Source organism: Erpetoichthys calabaricus, chromosome 9, assembly GCF_900747795.2.
Source record: "Erpetoichthys calabaricus chromosome 9, fErpCal1.3, whole genome shotgun sequence".
NCBI classification, from domain to species: Eukaryota; Metazoa; Chordata; class Cladistia; order Polypteriformes; family Polypteridae; genus Erpetoichthys; species Erpetoichthys calabaricus.
The window spans coordinates 175,113,127-175,131,270 of NC_041402.2; positions in this window are offsets into that span (position 1 = coordinate 175,113,127).

Genomic DNA, 18,144 nt, shown 5'->3' on the forward strand with positions numbered 1-18,144 from the left:
TCCTCTTATTTTGTTAATCCAGTTTCTACTGCAATGTTTCACTTTGACCTGTTTTTTGTCATTTATTTCAAAAAGCACCAATCATTAAATATTTTATTCTATGTTATTAGTGTATACTGAGATTAAAGAGAAACAAAGGGATACTCTTTTCTTAAACAAGATGAACTTGTGCACATTAGAGTGAAGGCAGAGAACCTCATGTAGAATTGAAAGTGTGTTGGAAACATTAAGTGTCTAAGAAATAAAGAGTTAACTTGTGGAATGTAGTAGCACTACGCAACCTTCAGAGGGCACTGTGACAATTGACAAGGTTATTTTAACCCCTAAACCACCGGAACCATTATACACTAAGTTTCCATCCAGTTTTTTGCGATGTTTTGTTATCGACAAACAGAATATACGTAAAAAAAATGTGCGAAATTTGCTGTCTCCAGCCTGTTTCCATCAAACTGGCTTTTTATCGATAAAATGGTGTGCGTGATGACGTCATCCCCCCCCAAAACGAACTGTCGCATAAGTTTTGTTGTATCGCGAAAAAAATCTGCCCTTGAGCCGTTTCCATACATAATTTTGTGTATGTCGCAAATTATCTACCTTTTGTTTTCCACGTTACACCCCCTCCACTAAACAAAGAAATGGAGAGATTATTCAGACAGTTTTTTGAAATTTGCCAGCTTACTGTTATTTCAGTTTCACAGTTAATTGTAATTGTACATAATATCCGAAGACGACAGCAGAATGAAACAGTTGCTTGTCTGATAGCCCTAGAGCTCGAAGAAAGTACCCCAGTGAGACGAAACCCACGGGTATGGGAGAGACGACGGAATAAGACCTTCTGGGAGGAGGTGGTGGAGAGACACTTCACAGAAAATCTCTGGCTGCAACATTTTATAATGACACGGCCGACGTTTGAGATGTTGTGTGGATTCATCAGTCCTGATGTTGCGCCCATCACAGGTTGCCACCGACCACCGGTTCCAACCCAAAAGCGGATTGCCATCGCCCTTTACAAGCTGGCAACCTGCGCCGAGTATAGAGTAGTTGGAGAAACTTTCGGGGTTAGTAAAACTACCGTCCATCGATGTGTATATGCTGTGTGCACCGCTATTAAAGAAAAATTAATGCGGCGTTATATCAGACTTCCAACTGTAGCGGAGGCCAATGAAATTGCATACCGCAATTCCTTGGTGCATCTTGTGCCACAGATTTACGGTGCACTGGATGGCACGCATGTGCCGATTCTTCCCCCGACGGAAGGCTACCGCGATTACATTAATCGCAAAGGGTGGTCATCTATTGTTCTCCAGGCCCTTGTTGATGACAGGTGCATGATACGAGACATTTGCGCTGGCACTCCTGGAAGTGCCCATGGTGCAGCTGTGTTTGCAGCATCGGATCTGTACAGGTGAGCCTACCTTTCAACATCCCTTCTCAGTGCGATAACAACTGAATTAACCTGCTTCCCTTAAGGTTTTTAATTAAAACTGAAATTTGAATAAGTATCTATCTATCTATCTATCTAATACAAAATAACGACGTTTAATCAAAAAAAAATCTCTCTTCATCAGACCATGCGAACCGCTCCGCCATTCTCGTTTTGATTGCACGTGATGAAAATGTGACCCATTTATTTGCGTTAAAGCCCTTTTTTCCGACAAAAAATGTTTCCAATGTAGTTTTTGCGACATCTGAATTATCGATATGGAATTTATGCGCTAAAGTTAAACGGAAAAATATTATGTCGACATGTACAACATTTTATCGATAATTAGCATTTCCATCAGCTATATCGGTAAAAAAATTTGAAGTGCTAAATATTTTTTCGCAAAAACTCCTTGGATGGAAACCTGGCTATGGTCGGTTCCCAATGCAATTTGCTAGAACGCCGGGGCTGAGTATATTCGGCAAAGTACATTCGTTGAATGCCACAATCGGCTAAAGTTGGTTTCCAGTGCAATTTGGAAGCATGCTAAAGCCGAGTATATGTGGCTGCATACTTTCATTGAACTCCACAACTGGCTAAAGTTGTTTCTCAGTGCAATTTGCCAGCACGCCGGGGCCGAGTATATTCGGCGACGTACATTCATTGAATGCCGCAACCGGCTAAAGTCGCTTCACAGAGCAATTTGCCAGTCAGTCAGTGCCGTATATTCGTTGAGCAGCCAGCTCATGACCACTGCCGGCCCTGGCAGCACTGCAGCCTTACTGTCCCTGGGATTGAGCCGCTGCACTAGACTAGCCTGCCAGCATCAGCACTTACCTCTCTGTGTTTGCGTGCAGCCAGTTTAAGTGCAGTTGGCTCGGTGATTTATTGAATTTCATCAATGGTGTCAATCGCACCTTGTACATATAATAATTGATTGTTGCAGTAGTTTTTTTAAACGTTTTAACAGTTCATTTGCAGTGTGTAAAATGATCAGTGTTGCGGTAACTGTGATGCTCTTTGCATGAAAAAAAATACGCATTCCATTAAAATTTCACGTTTTCTTTGTGAATTGTGACGTTAACTTAAAAAGTGCAGCAAAAAAGTATTTGCCATCCAGGGGTGCATTAACCCCCCCAAGTACGTGGCGGTTTAAGGGTTAAGATCAATAATTTGGTCGGATTCCGGCACAGTGGTGTAGTGGTAGAGCTGCTGTCTCACAATTTGTGTTTCTCGGGTCCCCACTGTGTGGAGTCTGCATGTTCTCCCCGTGTCTGTATGGCTTTCCTCCCACAGTTCAAAGACATGCAGGTTAGGTGTATTGGTGGCACTAAATCGGCCCTACTGTGTGTTTGGTGTGTGGGTGTACAGTTGCCCTGTGATGGACTGGTGTCCTGTCCATGGTTTATTCCCACCTTGCACTCTGTGCTATCTGGAATAGGCACAAAACACCAAAACTACTCGCCCAACTGACTTTGGTCTGGATTACAAAAGGTTACAAAATGACATGATTTGGCCTGAGGGTGCTGTTACAAATAAATAAACTCTATACCTAATGTATAGACAGGAGGATAATGACAGGCACTGTTTCAGAGATAGAAATGATTGTCATTGTGGTAGACATGGATAAACTGGATCCTTCACCCAGATCGAAGGTCTTATCTTATCTGGCCACCATTATGGGTTGACAGCTATGACGGACAGGCATAGAGGCCAGGATGTATGCTTCTCCCTGCCATAATGGACAACTATAAGGAAACTGCCTCTCAAGAGCAGATATTCCCCCAGCACACTAGGTGTCAGCACTCTTTTGGTGTGTCCCCAGTTTGAACCCCCACAGGAGTTTATGGGAACTGTAGCTTGGAGGACATCGTTATTGGGTTCCTGGGGGTGCAAAACAGGGAGCTTCTGGGAGGGGACTCATTTGTTTCATGTTTATTTCACTTGATCCAGATGTGCCTTCCTGAGTGCAATGCTCTGGCACCAGAAGTATTCCTGGTTCTAGCATAAGAGCAGGCGCTCCAACTCATCCAGGCGAGGAGAAGTTGACAGAAAAGGAAGTGAAAGTTCCCCATGGAGGAGTGGAATCAGAAAGGGGGAAAACAGGTCTGCACTGTGTGTTTAAAGGAAATACCTTTAATGGATGTATTTTATCTAATTAAAGTGGTGATTTGAACCCAGGAATGGTGCCTGTGGAGTGTTAAGGATTTGAGTCTCTGTTACACCCCCCTTGTGGCCACAGTCATATGCATGGAGCAGGCACAATCCTCCAGTCTGGGCTCTGCTTTGACTTTTGTACATAATGTGGTCATTTCGTCACACTGCCCTATTAATCTGTTGCAGTACCGTTCCATGCTTGGCCATCATACACCATGCAATTCTGCTTTCTCAGTGGCCTGAAGTGCTTGTGATAATTGCACATCATCCATAATGCACACCAAATGTGGGACCTGTTCTCAGATCATCTTCCATCATGGCCAGGTCTGATGTGAGAACAGGTCTCACATTTGGTGTGCATTGTGGAGATCAAATGTGAGGACGGTTTAAAGCCCCATGAATATTAAAGACGTTTTTTGGGTTCAATGGAGACTCTGGGCTTAGGCTACTTCATATCTCTAAGAAGCTTAATTTCTGACCAGTTTTTAGAACATTAGAACAATCTAGATGAGAACAAACCATTCAAACCAACAAATCCTGCCAGTGTTATTCAGTGCATTTTTCCTATCCACTCAATTCTTCCAAAATAACATTAAGTCTACTGTTGAAAGTTCCTAAAGTCCTACTGCCTATAACACACTTCGTGGTCACTTATCCCATGTGTTGGTGGCTCTCTGTGTGAAGAAAAACATGTTTTACATGGAGCTTGCCAACTTCTGCCTAAAATCGAGTGGGCTGTTGGCAGAGATGTGCGATTTAGATTAAAAGGAGTCACTAAATTGGTCAATGCCTCTGTGTGTGTGTGCCGTGTGCTTACGGGACTGCTATGAACCGGAAAGATACAATGGAATATGGGAGATCACAAAATGGACGAATACTGCAGACCTACAAATACCTGGGAGTGCAGCTGGACGATAAATTGGACTGGACTGCCAATACTGATTCTCTGTGCAAGAAAGGACAGAGCCGCCTGTACTTCCTTAGAAGGCTGGCGTCCTTCAACATCTGCAGTAAGATGCTGCAGATGTTCTATCAGACAGTTGTGGCGAGCGCCCTCTTCTACGCAGTGGTGTGCTGGGGAGGCAGCATTAAGAAGAAGGATGCCTCACGCCTGGACAAACTGGTGAGGAAGGCAGGCTCTATTGTTGGCATGGAGCTGGACGGTTTGACATCCGTAGCAGAGCAACGGGCACTCAGCAGGCTCCTATCAATTATGGAGAATCCACTGCATCCACTTAACAGTATCATCTCCAGACAGAAGAGCAGCTTCAGCGACAGACTGCTGTCACTGTCCTGCTCCACTGACAGACTGAGAAGATCATTCCTCCCCCAAACTATGCGACTCTTCAATTCCACCAAAGGGGGTAAACGTTGAACATTATTCAAGTTATTGTCTGTTTTTTACCTGCATTTTTTATTACTCTTTAATTTAATATTTTTTGCTGCTGGAGTATGTGAATTTCCCCCTGGGATTAATAAAGTATCTATCTATCTATCTACCGTAGGCCTATATATTGAACAGATTCACTTGCTCGCTTAAATGTATTAAAAATACCAATAGGGACAGAAAAAGACTCACTTTACAACTTTTAGAGGTGGAGGTTTACACAAAACCCTGGTCTTTTTCTTTGATTAGTTCGGTTTAATAGACACGCCGTGACGTTGTGAACCAACAAAGCAGCGGGTTTACTCAAAGTCATGGGCGTCGATTTGTGATTTACGCCCATGACGGTGATTGGTTCCCCTTGAACTTTCGTGTTTGACTTGTAATGCTTAGTAAGCGCAAGTTTACATAAACTGGTTAATCCGTTAGGCGACACAGGGCGTGTTTATTAAAGTTAAAGAGCCCGCGCGGGGGGTCGCCGTTTTTGTAAGTGTAGGGACGGGCGCTCCAGACCTTTGCGCCTCACTCCCCTTAAATTATTATTAATTATTATTATTATTATTATTATTTTAATAATAATAATAAAAGTCCTATCTATTTATTTTCTTGAAGTTTGGGACGAAAGAGACGAATACCATTTGGCTCTGCCCTTTAATTTTATTTCCCACTTCATTTCACCTCCCCTTTGTCCACACTATGGGTGTCGTTTTGGAAACTAAAATGACGCCAACCCCCAATCCCTTACCCCCAGGCCTAGGGCTCCATATGGGCTGTGGCAGGCAGTGCAAACGTTGGCCAGACGTGGTCAGACTCGGTAAATGAGACAACACCCTTAACCTTGAACTCCAAGTCTCGGATAAACCTCATTGACTAACAATGTGGAAAAAATCTGAAAAGACACCGCAATACCGAATAATAAATCGCATAAACTTCAACTAAAATATTACACCCCACTCTATACCAATGAATTTGAAGAGGAAATGCAAAGCATATGTCTTCTTTCATAACACTCAAACAACATGATTTACCCACAAAGTCAGTAATAGAAATGATAAAATTCACTCTGACACATAATCTATTCTCTTTTGGACAGGATTGCTACTTACAACAAATGGGGACTGCAATGGGATGTCGGTTTGCACCTCACTATGCAAATCTTTTTATGGCAAAATTGGAGGAAGATTTCATGTGAATGTGCATCGTAAAACCAATGTTGTATCTCCGTTACATAGATGACATCTTCATAATCTGGACTGCCAGTGAAAAGGACCTCCTCCATTTTCATAATGAATATAATTGTTTTCACCCCAACATAAAGCTGAAGCTGAATTACTCAAAAACAGAAGTCAGCTTCCTTGACACCACCGTTCAACTGAAAGACAACACCCTTGTAACTTCTATTTTTCACAAACCGACAGACAGACGGACCTACCTGAAAAATGATAGCTTCCACCCCAAGCATATAAGGCGCTCCATTATTTTCAGCCAAGCAATACAGTACAATCGTATTTGCTCAGACCCAACAGACCGGGATCAACAACTGCAGGAGCTCAGACAAGATTTCATCAAACAAGGTTACACCCCGAAAACAACAGACACTCAAATAAGAAGAGCTACTGCCATACCCAGAGACAACCTTCTGGAATATAAAAACAAAGACAACAAGGATCGCATCCCCCTTGTTGTCACCTACAACCCACATCTTGAAACACTTCGAAAAATTATAAAAGAACTTCAGCCAATACTAAACAATGACCAAACACTGAAAAATGTATTTCCTGAACCTCCCCTCCTGGCATACAGACAACCACCAAACCTTCAACAATTAATTGTCCGAGGCTCCCTAAGTGAACCAACAGAAAATGGCACATCTCCATGCCTACAGAAAAGATGCAAAACATGTGCCCACATCTATGATACAGACCGTATAGTTATACCACACTGCCGACTTGAACATCACATCAAGGGATCATTTTCCTGCAGATCATCTAATGTAGTCTACCTAATTTTCTGCATGAAATGTCCTGACACTGCACTCTATGTGGGAGAAACTGGACAAACACTCCGCCAGAGAATGAACTTACACAGGTTCCACATTAAACATGGCAACACAGATGTTCCTGTGGCGGCCCACTTCAACAGCCATGGACACTGTGAGAAGGACTTTAAGGTCACAGTGTTTATGGGCAACTTCAAAACACAGCAAGAGAGAAAAGAATGGGAAGTTAAACTCGTGCTAAAATTTAATACTTTACAACATGGATTGAATAAAGACAAGAGTTTTATGGCCAGATATGAGGATTGTTTACATCTCTCAGAATAACAGACAACCTGTCTATAGACCCACATTGTTTTGAAAAAACTCATTACAAACTTCAAAAGACTTTGTTGGACAGTTATCTTATCCAGAGATCTTGACAATACATTGTTCTTTTCTCTCTTGCTAAATTAACCCTAGCCTGAATGAATCTATTAATTTTTTACATTCAAAATCTCTCATTTAAATTTTTACCAATGTTGTTTCTTGTCCTAGAGTGTGTATATAAACATAGGAAACTTCAGTTTCTGTATTACATCTTGCCTGAAGAAGGGGCCTGAGTTGCCTCGAAAGCTTGCATATTGTAATCTTTCTAGTTAGCCAATAAAAGGTGTCATTTTGCTTGGCTTTTCTCTACATTCATAACACTCGAAAGTCCCGTTATTTTCTTTCATGGGCGCGCACACACACGCGCACGCGCACGCACACACACAAACACAAATACGCTAGAGGGCAGTGTCACGCTGATCTTTGCACGAATCAAAGCCACGGTGCTTTAACTCACACTGGGCAAGGAACGGGCTTGGCTGATCCCTGTGGGCAAAAGGACCCCTCTGGACAGGCCAGACAGTCTTCGTTGTGGTCATTTCCCATCCTGGTGCTGTAAGTGCCAGCGCGACAGGGAAACTGGGAGCCAAAATGTGTGCCTGCGGAGGTAAAAAAAGAAGTCGTCAGTCCTATCAGAACTGCGGAAGCTTAAAGAAGCCAAGCCTCGATTCTAATAGTGAAACTTAGAAATGGCTTTCAGTTTCGATTATTTTCAAATGGACAATCTCTTAAAAGAAGTGGAAAAATTGGCTGGAATTGGGCGGGGGTTTCGGTGAGAGGCGTATTTATTTCAAGGGCGACGTTTATTCGTGCCAGGAATGTCAGGCAGTCACGTCAGAAGCCTCATGGTGTTTTCCGTTAGAAGTCGATAACCTGCCCTTATATAGTGCCATTTATCACTGACTCGTTGAATTTCGGAAGGCAGCTATAGGCTTCAATTCTGAATACAGCCAGGTAGACATTTCAGTGGAAGTCACACTGTTCTCCTCAGAAGACAACATTCTGCGCCTATATTTCACCCCTTGAAAGTTTTCCCATTTTGTTGTTATGCACTACACATATCACATATACATTGAATCACAGTGGATTGAATTTTTTTTTAAATTGTGATAAACAGAAAAAGGACTCTAATTTCAAGTTAAAAACAGATTTCGGCTAAGTGGTGTAAATGAATTACAAATATAAAACAGAAAATAACTGAATGCATAAGTATTAATGTGACATGCCTAAATAACTGCTGGCACAGCCTGTCAGCTTTTGAAGTCCCAGTTCATTCGTTCAATGAAGGTCACCTATCTGGAGTTTCTTTTGATTGTTGTCTAAATGCTTGTGAATGTGAAAGGGACAACTTGTGGTGAGTCGGTATGGTGGACTAAATTACATTCTGTGAAAAGGGGATTGAAAAGCACAAGGGAAGGGATGGAGACAAGAGAATATCCAAGTAGCTGAATATCCAGTCGAATCAATCATGAAGACATGAAAAGAGTATGGAGCACCTGTGAATCTGTGAGAGCAGACTGTCCACAAGTGAGTGATCATTTAAGGAAAAGAAAAAAGCAAATGAAGGACACCACACCAAGAAAGAGTCGCAGCTTTATGGGAGAGGGGCAAAGGGCATCGTGGCAAAAGAATCACGGGAGGCTCTGAAGTCAGCTGGAAGAAGGTTTTATAGTCTGATGCAACCAAAATTGAGGTTTTTGGCCACCAGACTAAACACCATATTTGAAAACAGCACGTTATCAAAAATACACTGTGTAGCATGGTGGTGTTTGGCCTCAGTCTGTGGGGATGCTCCTCTGCAGTAGGACTTGGAAGACTTGTAAGGGTAAAATAAATGGAGCAATATACAGTAATCCCTCCTCCATCGCGGGGGTTGCGTTGCAGAGCCACCCGTGAAATAAGAAAATCCGCGAAGTAGAAACCATATGTTTATATGGTTATTTTTATATTGTCATGCTTGGGTCACAGATTTGCGCAGAAACACAGGAGGTTGTAGAGAGACAGGAACGTTATTCAAACACTGCAAACAAACATTTGTCTCTTTTTCAAAAGATTAAACTGTGCTCCATGACAAGACAAAGCTGACAGTTCAGTCTCACAATTAAAAGACTGCAAACATATCTTCCTCTTCAAAGGAGCAAACAAATCAATAGTGCTGTTTGGCTTAAGTATGCGAAGCACCGCGGCACAAAGCTGTTGAAGGCGGCAGCTCACACCCCCTCCGTCAGGAGCAGAGAGAGAGAGAGAGAGAGAGAGAGATAGAGAGAGACAGATAAAAAAATCAATACGTGCCCTTTGAGCTTTTAAGTATGCTAAGCACCGTGCACACAGAAGGTAGCAACGTGAAGATAATCTTTCAGCATTTTTAGACAAGCGTCCGTATCGTCTAGGTGTGCGAACAGCCCCCCTGCTTACACCCCCTACGTCAGGATCACAGATAGTCAGCGCAAGAGAGAGAGAGAGAAAAGTAAGTCGGGTAGCTTCTCAGCCATCTGCCAATAGCGTCCCTTGTATGAAATCAACTGGGCAAACCAACTGAGGAAGCATGTATCAGAAATTAAAAGACCCATTGTCCTCAGAAACCCGCGAAGCAGCGAAAAATCCGCGATATATATTTAAATATGCTTACATATAAAATCCGCGATGGAGTGAAGCCGCGAAAGACGAAGCGCGATATAGCGAGGGATTACTGTACAGGAAAATCCTGGAGAAAAACCTAATGGAATCTGCAGGAAACCTGTGTCTTGGGAGAACATTTATTTTGCTCCCAAGAAGCATAAAACCAAAGTTATACAGGAATGGCTGAAAAACAACAATGTAAATGTCCTGGAGTGGTTGAGATGGAGTCCAGATCTTAATCCATTTGAGTCTGCATACATGCCGTGTTCATGTGTTCTCAGACAGACGCTAAATCTGAGCTGTCGAGTCAGAAATACCACGTGAACGCTCGACAAACTTGGAATTACAACTCGGACAATTCAAAGAAAACAAAGGCTGAATTGTTCGAGTTGTGACATAATGATGACCTTTCACCTTATATTAGTTTAAAATAAAACATATAACCTGATCAGTCCAAAATGGCATTTTTTGTTTGAAATGAATTTGGAGTAAAGTGATATTCAATGATTTGTTACTCTTTATCTCCACAAAAAATGGCATTTGTCTTTAACTTGGCAGACTAAGTAACAAATCAACAGCAATCTCGCATTTTTCAGAATAGTCCGACATGAGTCCCACGTTAACATACTGAAGTGGGAAGGTGAAGCATCACAAGTTGGAGCTCTGAATAATGTAAAAGCATGTGAATGTAGCAACAGACTCAAGGCTGTCATGGCTGCCGAAGGTGAAACTACTAAATGCTGACATGAAGGAGGATGAATACTTATGAGATCAAAGTTGTGTTTTATATATTTCTAACTAGATAGATAGATAGATAGATAGATAGATAGATAGATAGATAGATAGATAGATAGATAGATAGATAGATAGATAGATAGATAGATAGATAGATAGATAGATAGATAGATAGATAGATAGATAGATAGATAGATAGATAGATAATGCGAAAGGCACAATAGATAGATAGAATCACACATGTGCGTTTAGGAGACAGCTAAAGGGCCTGGGGAACTGTAATACTACACAAGACCAGGGGGTGGCAGAGTGTGCTAACTGTCTCTCTCAGTTTCTTGCAGACCATTCCCGAGAAGTCTCACCAGGTTCCAGCACCTCTGATGACATCACTTCCAGCTCTGGCGCCTCTGATGACATCATTTCCTTCCCCAGCCCTTAATACCACCATCTTACCTCCAAATATTCAGTTCTGTTTTGAACTCTGTCTTGTGAACATCTCTGATCAAAAATTACAAATTTTTGCAGCTGGGAAATAATATACAGGTGGATGCCCCAAGCCTTTATGATGTCTGAAATCTCATTTCTATCACAATAGATAGATAGAAAGATAGATATGAAAGGCACTATATAATAGATAGATAGATAGATAGATAGATAGATAGATAGATAGATAGATAGATAGATAGATAGATAGATAGATAGATAGATAGATAGATAGATAGATAGATATGAAAGGCACTATATAATAGATAGATAGATAGATAGATAGATAGATAGATAGATAGATAGATAGATAGATAGATAGATAGATAGATAGATAGATAGATAGATAGATAGATAGATAGATAGGAAAGGCACTATATAATAGATGGGATGACTGAAGAATGACTGAAAAGGAAGAAAACTAAAATGAAACAAAAGAAATCTTTTGACTTGACAGTTACAGTCCCAGGGAAGCATCATAAAGTCATACTGCTGTTTGGCCTTAGAAACTTTCCTTTACACACTTCAGCTGAATAATTCATTGGCTGAAAGTCCTCCATACTATTGTGTCTGAGAGAGGACGTGCATCATTTTTCCACCTGACTCAAAAGTTCCGAAGCATCAGAAGATTTCTGCAGGTGACGTTACCTTGTATTATATTTATAGACTGATGTGTACAGAATGAAGAGAAAAGGAGACAGGACTGCTCCTTGTGCTGCTTCAGTGTTGTTCACGTCCCTTACGTCTCACAAAGTGTGGTCTGCCAGGACACCATAAGCTCATCCAGCTACAAATCTCTGAGTTTATTCCTTAACAGAGATGGCTAGATGGCATTGAAGGCACTGGAGGAATTGAAAGACATAATCCTCATACTGCTGCCATCTTTGTCCCAGTGAGAATAGGACATATGGAGCAGATAGAGAATTGCATCATTCACTCCAGTCTTTCAGTGGGTTCAGGTGGTCTACCACAAGAAAACTCATTAAGGACATTAAAAAAGACTTTTTCTCTTGATCAATGTCAAAAAAGTCAAATTAAATGTGTGGTGTTTAAATGTTGTGTGACAATAAAATGTAAAAACTTCCAAAGGGGTGAAGAATTTTCCTAGATGCTGTGATGCCACATTAGCACAAAATCTACATTTATATGTGTCCCAGTTCTGTATTTAGTAATTAGTTTGATCTGTACTTGTGTTTAAACCGAGAATTGTTCACAGCACTCTGTCCCTGCACTTAATAAAGAGCGCTATATAAAAATGAGTTGTATTGTATGATATAAATCCCATTGCCGGTATAATGCACTACAACAGGCCTTTTAATGTGTCCTCCCTCTGCTCTTCTTACAACTCCCCTCCATTTTCCTGCCTCGTAACTTGTGTCCAAGCAAGTCTTTTACATTGACGCCTTAATTTCTCTTTTAGACTCCTTGGCCCTTTTCATTTAAGTGTGGTGATCACTGAAGTGCCGACATTTCAGGCTGGATCCCAATGCCAAATTGGACACCCACCTTCAGGACAGTAGTGACCTGAATTGCACCTCCCAGAAGCAGCTCTCACCCCACTCAGGCAGTACCAGCCTTTGGGACAGGGTGAACACTCTGTTTCATGGACTAGGTTGGTACGATCACTCCATGTACCAGCAGGACACTTGTACTGGGTGGGGAACATTGTGCCAGGTGGGCAGTAGTGACCTGGGAAGCAGGAAATGGGAGGTCTGTGAGTTCCCCCAGTACCTACACATAGAAAGAGATAAAAATTAGTTTGTAAATTACATGACAATATCTAGTAAGTGATTGTATTCTGACATATTTTTAAAATAAGTACTCTCACCTTGGGCACAGGCATGGCGTGCCGGGCAGAGCTCACACTGAGACCTATCTGTCAGGTTATTTAAGTTGCTAAAGGTTCCTGCTGGACATGCATTTTCAGGGGCATTGGGCCTGGAAGTGCCAGGAGGACATGTGAACCTGCTGACCAAAGCAAACATCTCATATGGTTAAGGCAGAGGATCAGAGTCTCCAGCTCTCTTCTCTCTCTCTATTCACAACCCACCCTTCCATGCAGGACATATCAGGCTGATGCAGTGCCATCCGTGTGCATGCCCATCCAGCTGAGCAGGGCCAGCAGTCCACAGGTTCATCCTGGCCTTCCAGAGGGTTATATTTACCTGGTGGGCAGGGGATGGGGTCACTGGTGCCCTCAGGACAGTAAAATCCAGCAGGGCACTTCAGACACTCCTCCAAGGCTACAAAAGAAGAGACAGAAGAGGTATACAATACAATTTACTTTTGTACAGTAGCCCAAAATCACACGAGAAGTTCCTCAATGGGCTTTAACAGGCCCTGCCTCTTGATAGCCCCCCAGCCTTCACTCTCTAAGAAGACAAGGAAAAACTCCCAATAAAAAAATCTCTTGTAGGGAAAAAAATGGAAGAAACCTTAGGAAAGGCAGTTCAAAGAGAGACCCCTTTCCAGGTAGGCTGGGCGTGCAGTGGGTATCCAAACAAAGTGGGATATTACAATACAATACACAGAAGGGAACGCAAGTAATCCTCAATACAATATAATAGTGCAATAGTAATATTACAAGAACAAAGCAGAATTCAACAGTAGATGATATTATATGTCATATGTACAGTATGTAAATGTATGTATGTAATATGTAATATGAATATGTATGTAAACACATATGCAAAGTCTGATATTTCATATAGTGCTTTTCTGTTGAAATGTAGAAAGTAAACTGTGGTACAATGGTTAAGGCTTTGGGCTCTGGATTTAAAACCTTGGAGGTTTTGGTTCAAATCCCACTGCTGACACTGCATGACTATGAGCAAGTCACTTCACCTCAACTGGGACAAAACAAACAGAATGTCACCAATTGTATCTCAGATGTTGTAAGTCACCTTGGATAAAGGCATCAGTCAAATAAGAACTAAGTAATAAATAGTGTTGGCATCATGTGGCAAGTTAAAAAAAAACAGGGACCACACCTTGTTGACGGACAAATGAACACACAGGACAGAATGCCACATAAACCACTGAAAACAGACATTTCTGCAAACCCTGTACCTGAGGCTCCTTGGCGCTGTGTAAATGTGCCAGCTGGACAATTGAGCTCTCGACGTGTGCCTGCTGGGCAATACCTCCCTCTAGTACAAAGCCACCCAGGATCTGTAGACCCTACAATGATATATCCAGAGAAAAAGCAATCTATATTTATATTATATAGCACCTTTGACAGAGTGCACCATCAGAAGGCACTTTAAATTGCAAGTAGGATAGATGCATTTGAAACATAAAAGCACAAAAAAAGAACATTTGAACTCCTTTAGGGTGGATGTTGACTTTTGTCGACACAAGGGGTGACACAAGGTGGACAACATCCAGGGGCAGAGGGCGAAAAAAAGCTGTAAACGTCAATAAAACTCACTGTTACAGTATAGGTAGTCCCACTTTGGTAGGAGGAATTTTAGACTCGTTGACTTGATGTTGAATCCCTGTGTGCGTGAGTAGTGTAAAATAAACAAGTCTAGAATGGCATTGACATAAGGTGAAAGAGCGAAGTGAATGAACAAAGCAAATATTAATAAAGTATCTATCTATCTATCTATCTATCTATCTATCTATCTATCTATCTATCTATCTATCATATAGTTCCTTTCACATCTATCTATCTATCTATCTATCTATCTAATAGTTCTTTTCACATCTATCTATCTATCTATAGTATCTATCTATCATATAGTTCTTTTCACATCTATCTATCTATCTATCTATCTATAGTATCTATCTATCATATAGTTCTTTTCACATCTATCTATCTATCTATCTATCTATCATATAGTTCCTTTCACATCTATCTATCTATCTATCTATCTATCTATCTATCTATCTATCTATCATATAGTTCCTTTCACATCTATCTATCTATCTATCTATCTATCTATCTATCTATCTATCTATCTATCTATCTATCTATCTATCTATCTATCTATCATATAGTTCCTTTCACATCTATCTATCTATCTATCATATAGTTCTTTTCACATCTATCTATCTATCTATTGATTCAGTTTTATAGCTGAATCAGACTCTGACTTATTAAACTCCAATTTTGATGCAAGTGATCTGGAGATTGAATACGAAAGTCAAGGACCTGCATCAGCGGATCAGTTCCCAGCTGATCGTGCAGCTGACGCACTTATGGCAATGTTCTCCTGGGATGACTACATAGACCAGGGGTGGCGAACTCCAGTCTTTGAGGGCAGCAGTGGCTGCAGGTTTTCATTCTAATCAACCCCTTCATTAGTTTTTGCTGCTAATTAACTTCTTTTGCCTTAATTTTAATTAACTTGATTCAGGCCCCTTAGTTGTTTCTTTTTCTTTAATCAGCTGCCAAACAATAAAGAGACACAAAACAAGGTGCCACATGACCAGCTCACCCGTGCCCATCACACAATATCTGAAAATAAAGAAAGGTGAAAGTCTCAGTAAGGTTGATCTCTCAGGTCACCAAAACATTTTGACAATGTTCTTAGAAAAAAGAGAAAATCAACAGTTATGGAAATGTCTGCTGTGTCAGAATGAGAGCAGCAACAAGCCATGGAATTAAATAACGAGTTTAATTAGCAGCAATAATTGGCTTCTCATTAAGAAACTGGTTAGAGTGAAATTAGTTGGAGTTTGAAGTCCCAGTTTAGCTGGTCATCTGTTGACTTGTTTCACATTTGATTTCTGATTGGCTGTCATTTAATGAAGAAAAGAATTAATTCAGAGCACTGAATCCTTAAAAACAGGGCTATTAAAATGAAGGGAAAAAGAAGTTAATTAGCAGTGAAAACTGGGCACTGATTAGGATAAGGGTTAGAATGAAAACCTGCAGCCACCCCTTGCATAGACACTTATCAAACTCTAATTTTGATGTAAGTGATCTGGAGATTGAAAATGAAAGTCAAGGACCTGCATCAGCGGATCAGTCCCCAGCTGATCGTGCAGCTGTTCACCTGGGAGGACTACACAGACATAGATCACTGGGAGGCAAGCTGGAAACTGGACTTCACCAGACGACATGGTAGGCTAATGAACACTCCAGATTACAAGCCACTCGATTACTTCATGATGTTTTTTTCGGGAAAGTGCCTTTCAGCTTATGAGTGATGAGACAAACAGGTATGTAATAAATATGTAATAAGTATTTGAATGTACATACTGTAGCTGCTCATGGAACAAAAAACAGTGACATTTGTCGTGCATAAACATTTTATGTTGATTTAGGTGTGAAACTGTTGTTTTTTTAGAAAACTGAGTTTTTTTTTGGAAAAAGAATCCATCCCTGGGACCAAAGGAAAAAATAAAAATTAGCCCTAAAAGAGTTAAAGGCAAGAAGCAAGTAGGATGAGGTAACCACTTTCTGTTCTTTTTTCCAGTCTTCTATGTCAGTCATGCCGCACACACTAAACCCACTCGTCATCCTCATAGGCCAGACAGGGAGGTTTGGTTACTACTTGTGAGAGTTCCGCAACAGTCTGGAATTTATTTATTTATTTTTTTTATTTTATTTATTAATTTTATTGTAATCGTTCCATACAAATAGATCAATTTATAACAAAAAAAAAATTGAAGACAAATCAAACCCCACCCCTGAGAAGGAGAGCTTAGCCAAAGGAGAATTGCTTAGGACTTTTTAATAAGGCAACAATGCGGTAATAGTTATTTCTTTTATTCTAAAATAATATTGATTAGATCCTGCCAGGTTTTTAAAAAATTCTGTACAGATCCTCTAACTGAGAATTTGATTTTTTCCAATTTCAAATAATATAATATATCGGTTTCCCACTGACTTATCAGAGGAGAGTTAGGATTCTTCCAATTTAACAAAATAAGTCTGCGTGCCAAAAGTGTAGTGAATGCTATCACAGTTTGCTTGTCCTTCTCCACTTCAAGTCCGTCTGGAAGAACACCGAACACAGCTGTTAATGGGTTAGGAGGGATTGTGACCCCAAGGCTGTCTGAAAGGCACTTAAAAATTTTTGTCTAAAATGATGTTAATTTGGTGCAGACCCAGAACATGTGACCCAGTGAGGCAGGAGCTTGGTTGCAGCGCTCGCAGGTCGGATTTTGCCCTGGAAACATTTTGGACAGTTTTAAGCGAGACAGATGAGCTCGATATATAATTTTTAGTTGAATAATTCTATGCTTTGCGCATATGGAGCTCAGGTGAATTCTCTGCTTTGCTACCTTCCATTCCTTTTCTGATATATTGATTAAGAGATCTTCTTCCCAATGTCCTCTTGGGTCTTTGAAAGGTAGGGACTCTAATAAGATTTTATATAATGCGGAAATGGTGTTTAATTCCTCAAAATTGAGCAGTATTTTTTCCAGCATGGTGAAGGGTACGAGGTGAGGAAAATCGGGCAGTTTCTGTTTAACAAAATTTCTAATTTGAAGATAGTGAAAGAAATGTGTGCTGGGAGGTTGAATTTGGAACGTAATTGTTCAAAAGATGCCTGGAATTTAGAGTCATAGTGTACACAGTCATAGTGAGCACTAGGGAGAATAACACTAGCATAAGTGACAAGTTGGGTGTGGTAGAGCAGCTAGGTGTAGTGCCAGGTGGTGAAACTGGAATTGTTACTCTACATGAAGACCTCCTGGATTTCATATGACCAAATGTGAAGCTTAATCGATAAGGGAAATGGCAGCTCAGTGGCCAGTGAAACTGCTATAGGACTCCAGTGAACTGGGTTTGTTGGCTACTGTGTACGTGGAATTTGCATGTTCTCCCATGACTGCCCTGATTTATCCCCACATCCCAAACACGCATTAGTTAAGTTAATGGGCGACACTAAATCTGTCTGGTATGAGTGAGTTGAGAGTGTTAAGTGTGTGTGTAACTGTGCCATACGATGGGCAGGCATCATCCTTCCAAGGCTGGTTTCTTTCTTTCCCCCATGCTGCTGGGAAAGTTTCCACCAGTCC